Source organism: Penaeus vannamei, chromosome 15 (genome assembly GCF_042767895.1).
Source record: "Penaeus vannamei isolate JL-2024 chromosome 15, ASM4276789v1, whole genome shotgun sequence".
Lineage (NCBI taxonomy): Eukaryota > Metazoa > Arthropoda > Malacostraca > Decapoda > Penaeidae > Penaeus > Penaeus vannamei.
In genome coordinates, this window is record NC_091563.1 from 13,075,179 (window position 1) to 13,088,152 (window position 12,974).

Below are 12,974 nucleotides of genomic sequence, written 5' to 3' on the forward strand. Positions count from 1 at the left end.
TGGACACAGTTTGTGGCCACGCACCAAGGGCGTCTTTTCGGTGTCTTACTCTTGCCCTCTCTTTCTGATTTCCTGGTGCAGCCTGGGCCTGCGGGAAACGTTGATTTCCAACATTCGCCTGGGCTGCGGTGACGTGATCACACCCCCCTTGTAGCAGGATTGGGGTGCAGAGCGTTTACCACACCAAAACTCCAAGTTCAGCCCACCCAGGGGGATCTCCTGTCCTGTGGTACTGAAGGGTCGAGTGTAGGGATCAGAGCTTTTTGTGAGGCCCTTCTTCAGACCTCACCCAGAGAGGAAGTATAAAGATAACCCCTGAAAGGGGACAAATCATTTTCCAACTCTCTAATGACCACAAAATGAATCCGACCATGGCAGTCACCCTGGAGCCTTTCAAGGCTGCAGGGGGGCGAAAGAAAACCCAAAAGCAGGCCGAACGTGTCCGGCCTGCTGAACCGAGCAAGGACAAGACAGAAACACCAACCACAAAGTCTGTCCTTGCACACCAGACTGAGGGAAGCCTGAACTCCCCTCAGAACTCCCTCAGTCAAGAAGGGGCTCCAGCTGTACCAGCCAAAACAGCTGCCCCCACTTCCAAGGGCCTTAAACCCCTGCAAAGGGGAGGCGTGAAGCGACGAAGGGTGGAGACTGACTCTGATGAAGAGGCAGAACACACCCCAAGTCGACTAACGCGGTTTAAGGTACCAAAAAAACCTGAAGACTTCGACAATGCATACCATCTGGTAAGGGCATTGGAGAAGGAAAGAAATGTGAGATTATCAATCCGAATCTCCAGAGATGAGGGCATGATCATTGCCCCCAAAGACAAAGCCACCATGAACTTCCTGCAGGAAATCAAGGTGCTTAAAGATGGGAGGAAGGTGTGTATCTCACCACTGACCTCTCAAGAGAAAAAATCCAAGATGGTGCTACTTGGCTTTCCACTAGGGTTCGACGTGGAGGTGATCACGTCTCTACCACAAGTGGTGGAGGCTTCCCGCATGACCAAAGGGAAGTCTCCAACCAGGCAAGTCCTTGTTATCCTCAAGGGAGCCCCAATCACCACCCTTGATCTGGGTAACTGGGGCTCATACAAGCTCAGGACATATGTGCCAGAGCCCTTGAGGAAAAAGGCCCGGGCGAAGCATGACTTCGCAAATCTAACTGAACTGAACTGAGGTGTTTCACGTGCCAAAAATTTGGGCATCACCAGGCCAACTGCAAGGCCAAAGCCAAATGTGGTGTATGCAGCGAGGCACACGAAACGGAAGTGTGTATTAAGGCACACACAGATGGCCAGGACACAATAGCCAAGTGTCCAAACTGTGCCAAAAAACATCATGCCTGGAGTCTGGCTTGCTCTGTCAGGAAACAGGCAGTGATTAAAAAGCAGGAGTTAGCCAAAAAACGTCCTGACTTTGTCCCTGCGCCCCCAGGTACCTATGTCTGGGGTCAAAACAAAAAACAAAATAAAAAGGAGAAGACTCCCCGACCTCCTAAGAGGAAGGAGTCGCCCCCACAGAGAAAATTGGATACCTCTAACAGAGAGGAATTCCCCGAGCTTGCTAGTGGCAAAACCACAAAAAAGAACCAAAGGGAAAAAGGTTCAAAGTCCACAGCAATGGTCCCCCCAGTAGATGATAATCTTTTCTTTGACGAGAAAGATATGACTCTCCTGTTGAGTGCTGTAGTTTCTGCAGTAGCAACAGCCTTGGGGAGGACCAGTGAGGAGGCGGAGAAAGCAGTGCAGGTCGCCATGACGGCTATGACCCAAACTGTGGCGGCTCTGAAGGGAAGGAAGCTAGAAGCCTCCAAACCGATAACGAGCAGCGCTCCCCTCCCCAAATCCTCGGATGACAGGCTAGCTTCAAAAGAAACATCACATAAAACCCCAGCTAGTCTGTCAGGACAGGCTGAAACTGTGCAGCAGGCCGAGTCTGTACAGCCAAAGTCTCGTCCTCCGACCCAAGGTGACACTTCCAACCTAGGCCCTACACCCCCTGGTAAGGCCTTAACCGGAGTGTCTGACTTAGAGGAAGTTGTACAATCCTCAATCAATAAGGATCTGTATCTATCTGATGCCACCAGCACTGGGGCATCGGAAGATGAAGCAAGTGACACTGAGTAACCATCATGGCACACAATCTAAGCATACTGCAGTGGAATATCTGTAGCTATAAAAGCAAGAACTCCTTTTTCCATTCCATTGTGCGAGCAAGGAGCATTGACGTCGTCATGCTCCAGGAGACACTAACAATGGGATCCGTGTGCTTCTCAGGATATCATGCCTTCACCACTCCAAACCTGGATGGTGCTAGAGGACTGATGACCCTGGTAAAAGAAGCTATCCCTTGCTCCTTAATAGCCAATCCGCCGCACTGTGGAGATGGTGTTGAATCTCTTGCTGTTGAGATTCAGCTACCTGGGGGCTCTATAAAAATATACAATATTTATAGCAAACCACTGTGTGAGAGCTTAGATCTAAACCAGGTCTGTGCTACTGCAGCACAAGACCGAGTGATCATAGGGGGAGACTTCAATGCACACATGGCCATGCTGAATCCCCGCAAAAGGCCGAACGCGGCAGGCATTCACATAGCAGAAGTGCTTGAGACATTCCCTGAGATCGCTCTTCTCAACACCAAAGAACCAACGCATGTGAAGGGAGGGGTCCTAGACCTCACCTTTGCCACTGCAACAATGGTAGAGAGAATTCGATGGTGTGTTGATGATGCAGTTACTAGTGATCACTACGGCATAGTCACCACACTAATGGATGCAGGTCCAGCCCAAAGACCACATCACATTCCTAAATGGAAAACTGACAAGGCCAACTGGTTTGCCTTCCAAGAAGGCTTGGCTCGATGTCTGAAAGACAATGAACCCAATAACAATAATGAAGATGTGGATGTGCTAGAGGCAAGGCTAATCCAGGCCATAAACCAGGCAGCCTCACAAACCATTCCCAAAACTCGTCCATGGTCCAGAACTCACAAAGACGCCTGGTACTATAATGACGAGATCAAAGAGGTCAACCACAGGGTTAATATGTGTAGAAAAAACTTCCGACGGCAAAGATCTCCCGACAATCTGGCCCTGCTGAGGGAAGCTGTTGTGGATGCCAAGGAAACTGCCAACAGAGTAAGGCAGGAAAAATGGCTGGAATGGCGCCAGTCTTTTGGGTACCAGACCAGCCTTACAGAGTTGTGGAAACGGGTCAGGCAAGCGACAAGCCGCCAAGCCCCGAAATGCACTCATCATGACCCACAATCAGAGGCTAACAGATTGGTGCTTGAGTTCTCTGCCAGAACCAGCACCAACAATCTGCCTCCAATGATGAGAGAAAAACAATAAAACTTAAATCCAGAAAGACTTGCTCTCATAAGAGACAAGGCACTCGAAGCTGATGAAGCAGATGCCTTGTTCTCTCTTAGGGAACTAAGAAAATCATACAAATCCAGTTCTGGGTCAGCACCGGGATCTGATGGGATCTCTCACCCCATCATTTCGCATCTAGGCCTTGCAGGAGAACTTGCATTCTTGCAGGTTATCAACAAATCCTGGCAAACAGCCACGGTGCCCCAGAGCTGGAAACAAGCCACAATAGTTCCCATCCCAAAGCCAAAGGAGCCTGGCAAGTACCGCCCCATCTCTCTTCTCAGCTGCCTGGGCAAAACAGCTGAGAAGATGGTACTCAACAGGCTCCGATGGAAAACGGGTCCCCCCCATGAACACCTGCATGGGTTCACAAGGGGTAAGAGCACTGCTCATAGCATTTCCACACTCTTAAGCACAATCTGCACCTCGCCCGCCGTGATTGTCTTCCTTGACCTGGAGAAGGCTTTTGAGTTGGCAAGTCCACTTGCCATTCAAGAGACCCTAATCCACAAAGGAGTCAAAGGCAGACTCTTGGCCTGGATAGCTGACTATTTTAAAAATAGATCAGCAAATGTCAGATTTCAAGGCCACCTCTCACAGCACATGCCACTTAAAAATGGAACTCCTCAGGGAGGGGTTCTTAGTCCAGCCCTGTTTAATACTCTCATGTCCAGCATACTCGACATTCACCTGCCAGAGGGATGCAAGATCATCTCTTATGCAGATGACTTGGCAATCATAGCCTCTGGCAACCACTGCCTAACTAGGGCTCAGCGTTGTCTGAACCTGGTGTCTGAAGAGTGTTGTAGGACGGGTCTAAAAATATCAGCAGCAAAATCCAAAGCAATGGCACTGAGAACCAATGTCAGAAACAAAAAACTCACCATACAGGGTATGGATCTGGAATGGGTGAAGGACTATCTATACCTTGGTGTATGGATAGGACACACACTCACTTTCAAAAAGGAGATCCAATACCTGCTTGACAGAACCAAGGAAAGACTGTCAGTCATGAAAGTCATGACAGGGAGACACATAGGAACAGGACACAAAGTACTAAGATCATTCTATGTACATGCTGTCCGTCCTATTATTGACTATGCATCTGTCGCCCTCATTGCTTCCAGCACAACATTAAAAGAAAAACTGGAAACAATACAAAACGAAGCAGCCAGGATCATTCTAGGTGCACCTAAGTGGACAAAGGTCATCAACCTCCTCATGGAAACTGATTTACCGTACGTGGACACTAGAATTGATCTAATGGCAGCACAGTCCCTTTCCAAGGTCCTGCAGGCACCCACAAACTCCTATTTAAGACAAAGAGTTCTCAGACGCCTACAACAAGATTATCAGTTGTTTGCAGACAATTCCTGGCTCACACATACAGCCAGAGTTTTGATACGCTTTCAACTAAAAGATTCATTGCTTGCCAAGGGTATGGACTCCCCCCACCCTGATTACAAAGAACCCCCGCCGTGGGCAAACGAAATGATCGAATTCTCAATTCTAAATCTCACAATGAGAAAAGATCAATATTCCATGCCTAGCCTAAAGGCACAAGCACAGAGTCATTGAACAAATAACTCCGCCGGGTAGTATAACTTACTACACGGACGGATCCGTGGATCCAATAAACCATACTGCAGGCGCCGGCTTTGCAACAAAGGATACCACAGCATCCATTAGGGTCACTGACAATGCCTCAACGCTTCAGGCTGAAACGGTTGCGATCATGGAAGCATTGACACACGCGTCCCTGAGGGGAGGGCACGTTGTCATTCACACAGATTCAAGAGCAACTATTGACAGTTTACAGCATAGCATGCCCCCAGATAACATCTACCTCTTGACAACAGTACTATACATAGCCCAAAGAATCCTTAGTCAAGGTAGAAGAATCATCATAAACTGGGTCCCAAGCCACATAGGCATACAAGGGAACGAGCTTGCTGATAAACTAGCCGAAAAGGGCAGGGGTATGACCCCATCCTCCATGATCGTTAAACCCAGCCGAAGGGGACTGAGCCAAGGTACCAAAGCTGCAGCGTATGCAGTCCTCCGGGGAGCACACAGAGAAAACATCACAAAATCGCTCGCTGCCAAGTGGTACTCAGATGCTTCAGGCTATGAGCCACTGGCCCTTCCTCCAAACACAAAAAGAGGTACCGAAGTCATACTATTCAGACTAAGACTAGGTTACCAATGCGCTTGGCAAATTATTGACAGTGAGTCTGGGAGGTCATGTAAACACTGCGGCGAGCCTAACGCCACCCTGTTACATTACTTGCAGAATTGTGTACACACACAATTTCTGAGACAGGGACCACCCACCACAGCCGCCGGGCTGGTAAAAAGGGTGTGCAACATGCTTTCTCCGTGGCAGCTGGATCGCTTGCTTGCAATCCAGCCACCGCGGTAAGCATGCAGTTCAAAGAAAACATTTGAGTTAACTAGAAATAGTTAACACAGGCCGGGCCACCCCAGAGAAAACTGAACTGATCATTTTGCTCAGTTGTGTTCAGAATCACATTCCGAAGACAGTCGAGTAAACAACATGGACGTTTCAGTGAGAAACATTCCCCCTCAAGGCGCGCCCGTCCATCTGGCTCCCATTTACGTGGCTCCCATTCCAACAGCCCCCATCCCGAAGGCGCCCATTTCCATGCTGCCCGTTGACGAAGCTCCTGTTTACGTGGCTCCTGACCCGTTTTACTACGCGTGATTTTTCACGTTATTTACTTGTATATAGTGTGTATAGGTTACTTTATATTCCATATTGTATTATTTATGAAGAAATGATTATATAGAAACCTGCCTTTCCTTCGCGAGATCCTTCTCCAAATATATACTTGATTATAGCTTGGGAAGATACGCGGTTGTGTCCAGCCGATAGAAAGGAAAGTACGTGTAACTGAAAACGTTATCAGCAAGGTATGCCATTTCATACGGAGTAGATGGAACGCATGATAACGATGGTATGGGTAATATCACATCTGCCTTAAGGTTTTAGATAAAGTAATGTATACCTTTTCTTTCTAATAACACTGACAGAACATACTCGATATATTTTCAGTTGTCCAGTGATCTTTAGTATACTGTTAATATCATTGCAGACTTTTTTGTGGCTGCTTTCTGTTTAACAAATTCTCAGTCATGTCTAGCTAGTCTTACAGAAATTTATTTCGTCAAAACACCAATCAAATATGGAAATGAACACCTGTATTTGGAACAGGGAGACGAGATCCTTCAAATAGAACATCATGATTATAGCTTGGGAAGATACGCGGTTTTGTCCAGGCGATGGAGAAGATAGAAAGGAAAGAACGTGCAACTGAAAACGTTCTTATCAGCAAGGTATGCCATTTCATAAGGAGTAGATAGAACGCATGGTAGCGATGGTGTGGGTAATATCACCTCTGTTTTAAGGTTTTAGATAAAGTAATGTATACCTTTTCTTGCTAATAACATACTCGATATATTCAGTTTTCCAGCTGTTTTGTGATCTTGTTTAGTATACTGTTAATATAAAAGACTTTTTAGTGGATGGTTTCTATTTAACAAATTCTCTGTCATTATTCCTCGCTAGTTTTACAGAAATTTATTTCGTCAAAACACTCATCAAATATGGAAATGAACACCTGTATTTGGGAAAGGGAGACGTGAAGCGTCCCCCGGCAGTATCCCTCCCACTGATTTACATGTTTAGCAGTAATCTGCGTGGCTCCCATTCCTACTTTATACAGTAGGGGCTGATTTCAGTGCTGCCCATTGGTGTACGTGGCTCCTGATAATTTGCGAGATTTTATTTTATTTTTTCTATGTTTATTAATACATTGGCGCTTGTATATGAAAATGTCCTTCCCAAGGTACGCATTTTCTTGTAGTCTCAAATATGCGGTGAGTACAATTTCCTTTACACAATCATGGAATTGTTTAGTTTACTTGAAGCAAGACCCAATAGCCAGATAATGCTTTGTTCAGGCGGGTTCCAGCTTAGGGAGCACTGGCATGTTTCCAGGGCTTCCGTTCACGGAAAGACGCTCACATACATATATTTGTATATATTTACACATATACATATATATATTTTCACATACAATATATATACATTTATATATACATATGTATGTTATGTGTATATAATATATGCATATATATACATATATACATGTATGTATATGAATATATATATATATATATATATATATATGTAAATATAAGAATACGTCATTTATATTGTGTATATGTACATATATACCTATATATCATGAATATTTTATCTATACAGACACATATGTGCATCATATATATATTTATATATATATATATATATATAGAATCACATATATATGTTATCGTATGTATTCATTATCATATATATTATATATAAATATATATATACACATATATATGTTTATGACAAAAGTACACAAAATCTAACTGTGACATCGTTTTTTTTTTTTTTTTTTTTTTTTTTTTTTTTTTTTTTTTTTTTTTTTTTTTTGTTTTTTTTAGACTGAACATCAAACTCTATTCCCACACCCGCAGTCTTGCCTCCGTTCCACCAGACCATGAGGAACCTTCCCGAATGCCCGTGACTAACGAGTATTTATGGCCGAGACAATATCATTTTGCTCAGTCGTGTTCAGAATCACCTTCCGAAGACAGTCGAGTAAACAACATGGACGTTTCAGTGAGAAACATTCCCCCTCAAGGCGCGCCCGTCCATCTGGCTCCCATTTACGTGGCTCCCATTCCAACAGCCTCCATCCCGAAGGCGCCCATTTCCATGCTGCCCGTTGACGAAGCTCCTGTTTACGTGGCTCCTGATCCGTTTTACTACGCGTGATTTTTCACATGTTATTTACTTGTATATAGTGCGTATAGGTTACTTTATATTCCATAGTGTATTATTTATGAAGAAATGATTATATAAAAACCTGCCTTTTCTTCGCGAGATCCTTCTCCAAATATATACTTGATTATAGCTTGGGAAGATACGCGGTTGTGTCCAGGCGATAGAGACGTTAGAAAGGAAAGTACGTGTAACTGAAAACGTTATCAGCAAGGTATGCCATTTCATACGGAGTAGATAGAACGCATGATAACGATGGTGTGGGTAATATCTCATCTGTCAAGGTTTTAGATAAAGTAATGTATACCTTTTCTTGCTAATAACACTGACAGAACATACTCGATATATTTTCAGTTGTCCAGTGATCTTTAGTATACTGTTAATATAATTGCAGGCTTTTTAGTGGCTGCTTTCTGTTTAACAAATTCTCAGTCATGTCTAGCTAGTCTTACAGAAATTTATTTCGTCAAAACACTAATCAAATATGGAAATGAACACCTGTATTTGGAACAGGGAGACGAGATCCTTCTCCAAAAAGAACATCATGATTATAGCTTAGGAAGATACGCGGTTTTGTCCAGGCGATGGAGAAGATAGAAAGGAAAGAACGTGCAACTGAAAACGTTCTTATTAGCAAGGTATGCCATTTCATACGGAGTAGATAGAACGCATGAGTACGATGGTGTGGGTAATATCACATCTGTTTTAAGTAATGTATACCTTTTCTTGCTAATCACATACTCGATATATTCAGTTTTTCAGCTGTCTTGTGATCTTGTTTAGTATACTGTTAATATCATAACAGACTTTTTAGTGGATGGTTTCTATTTAACAAATTCTCTGTCATTATTCCTCGCTAGTTTTACAGAAATTTATTTCGTCAAAACACTCATCAAATATGGAAATGAACACCTGTATTTGGGAAAGGGAGACGTGAAGCGTCCCCCGGCAGTATCCCTCCCACTGATTTACATGTTTAGCAGTAATCTGCGTGGCTCCCATTCCTACTTTATACAGTAGGGGCTGATTTCAGTGCTGCCCATTGGTGTACGTGGCTCCTGATTCTTTGCGAAATTTAATTTTATTATCTTCATATGTATATAAATCCACTGTCGCTTGTATATGAAAATGTCATTTCGAAGGTACGCATTTTCTTGTAGTCTCAAATATGCGGTGAGTACAATTTCCTTTACACAATCGTGGAATTGTTTAGTTTACTTGAAGCAAGACCCAATAGCCAGATAATGCTTTGTTCAGGCAGGTTCCAGCTTAGGGAGCACTGGCATGTTTCCAGGGCTTCCGTTCACGGAAAGACGCTCACATAAATATATTTGTATATATTTACACATATACATATATATTTTTTCACACAATATATATACATTTATATATACATATGTATATTATGTGTATATAATATATGCATATATATATACACATCTATGTATATATGTATATATATGTAAAAATAAGAATACGTCATTTATATTGTGCATATGTACATATATACCTATATATCATGAATATTCTATCTATACAGACATATGTGCATCATATATACATACATACATATATATGTGTATGTACGTTTCATATATAAATATATATATATATTTATATATATAGAATCATATATATATGTTATCGTATGTATACATTATCATATATATATTGTATATATACATATATATACACATATATATGTTTATGACAAAAGTACACAAAATCTAACTGTGACATCGTTTTTTTTATTTATTTTTTTTTTTTTCTTAGACTGAACATCAAACCCTATTCCCACACCCGCAGTCTTGCCTCCGTTCCACCAGACCATGAGGAACCTTCCCGAATGCCCGTGACTAACGAGTATTTATGGCCGAGACAGTATCATTTTGCTCAGTCGTGTTCAGAATCACCTTCCGAAGACAGTCGAGTAAACAACATGGACGTTTCAGTGAGAAACATTCCCCCTCAAGGCGCGCCCGTCCATCTGGCTCCCATTTACGTGGCTCCCATTCCAACAGCCCCCATCCCGAAGGCGCCCATTTCCATGGTGCCCGTTGACGAAGCTCCTGTTTACGTGGCTCCTGACCCGTTTTACTACGCGTGATTTTTCACATGTTATTTACTTGTATATAGTGTTTATAGGTTACTTTATATTCCATAGTGTGTTATTTATGAAGAAATTATTATATAGAAACCTGCCTTTCCTTCACGAGATCCTTCTCCAAAAAGAACATCATGATACTTGATTATAGCTTGGGAAGATACGCGGCATTGTCCAGGCGGTGGAAACGATCGAAAGGAAAGTACGTGTAACTGAAAACGTTATCAGCAAGGTATGCCATTTCATACGGAGTAGATAGAACACATGGTAACAATGGTGTGGGTAATATCTCATCTGTCTTAAGGTTTTAGATAAAGTAATGTATACCTTTTCTTGCTAATAACACTGACAGAACGTACTCGATATATTTTCAGCTGTCCAGTGATCTAATAAATTCTCAGGCACGTCTAGCTAGTCTTACAGAAATTTATTTCGTCAAAACACTCATCAAATATGGAAATGAACACCTGTATTTGGGAAAGGGAGACGTGAAGCGTCCCCCGGCAGTATCCCTCCCACTGATTTACCTGTTTAGCAGTAATCTGCGTGGCTCCCATTCCTACTTTATACAGTAGGGGCTGATTTCAGTGCTGCCCATTGGTGTACGTGGCTCCTGATAATTTGCGAGATTTTATATTATTATTTTTTCTATGTATATAAATCCATTGGCGCTTGTATATGAAAATGTCATATCCAAGGTACGCATTTTCTTGTAGTCTCAAATATGCGATGAGTACAATTTCCTTTACACAATCGTGGGATTGTTTAGTTTACTTGAAGCAAGACCCAATAGCCAGATAATGCTTTGTTCAGGCAGGTTCTATCTTAGGGAGCACTGGCATGTTTCCAGTGCTTCCGTTCACGGAAAGACGCTCACATACATATATTTGTATATATTTACACATATACATATATATTTTTTCACACATAATATATATACATTTATATATACATATGTATATTATGTGTATATAATATATGCATATATATATATGTATATATGTATATATATGTAGATATAAGAATACGTCATTTATATTGTGTATATGTACATATATACCTATATATCATGAATATTTTATCTATACAGACACATGTGCATCATATATACATAGATACATATATATGTGTATGTATGTTTCATATATAATCATCATATATATATTTATATAAAGAATCATATATATATAGAATCATAATAATATGTTATCGTATGTATACATTATCATATATATTATATATATACATATATATACACATATATATGTTTATGACAAAAGTACACAAAATCTAACTGTGACATCGTTTTTTTTTTTTTTTCTTAGATTGAACAACAATCCCTATTCCCACACCCGCAGTCTTGCCTCCGTTCCACCAGACCATGAGGAACCTTCCCCAATGCCCGTGACTAACGAGCATTTATGGCCGAGACAGTATCATTTTGTTCAGTTGTGTTCAGAATCACCATCCGAAGACAGTCGAGTAAACAACATGGACGTTTCAGTGAGAAACATTCCCCCTCAAGGCGCGCCCGTCCATCTGGCTCCCATTTACGTGGCTCCCATTCCAACAGCCCCCATCCCGAAGGCGCCCATTTCCATGGTGCCCGTTGACGAAGCTCCTGTTTACGTGGCTCCGGACCCGTTTTACTACGCGTGATTTTTCACATGTTATTTAATTGTATATAGTGTGTATAGGTTACTTTATATTCCATAGTGTATTATTTATGAAGAAATGATTATATAGAAACCTGCCTTTCCTTCGCGAGATCCTTCTCCAAATATATACTTGATTATAGCTTTGGAAGATACGCGGTTGTGTCCAGCCGATAGAAAGGAAAGTACGTGTAATATCACACCTGTTTTAAGGTTTTAGATAAAGTAATGTATACCTTTTCTTGCTAATAATATACTCGATATATTCAGTTTTTCAGCTGTCTTGTGATCTTGTTTAGTATACTGTTGATATCATAACAGACTTATTAGTGGATGGTTTCTATTTAACAAATTCTCTGTCATTATTCCTCGCTAGTTTTACAGAAATTTATTTCGTCAAAACACTCATCAAATATGGAAATGAACACCTGTATTTGGGAAAGGGAGACGTGAAGTGTCCCCGGCAGTATCCCTTCCACTGATTTACCTGTTTAGTAGTAATCTGCGTGGCTCCCATTCCTACTTTATACAGTAGGGGCTGATTTCAGTGCTGCCCATTGGTGTACGTGGCTCCTGATAATTTGCGAGATTTTATATTATTATTTTTTCTATGTATATAAATCCATTGGCGCTTGTATATGAAAATGTCATATCCAAGGTACGCATTTTCTTGTAGTCTCAAATATGCGGTGAGTACAATTTCCTTTACACAATCGTGGGATTGTTTAGTTTACTTGAAGCAAGACCCAATAGCCAGATAATGCTTTGTTCAGGCAGGTTCTATCTTAGGGAGCACTGGCATGTTTCCAGGGCTTCCGTTCACGGAAAGATGCTCACATACACATATTTGTATATAGTTACACATGTACATTTATACACATGTATATATGTATGTATGTATACATATATACACATATGTGCACACACACATAATTTTATTTATATATACATATGTATATTATGTGTATATAATATATGC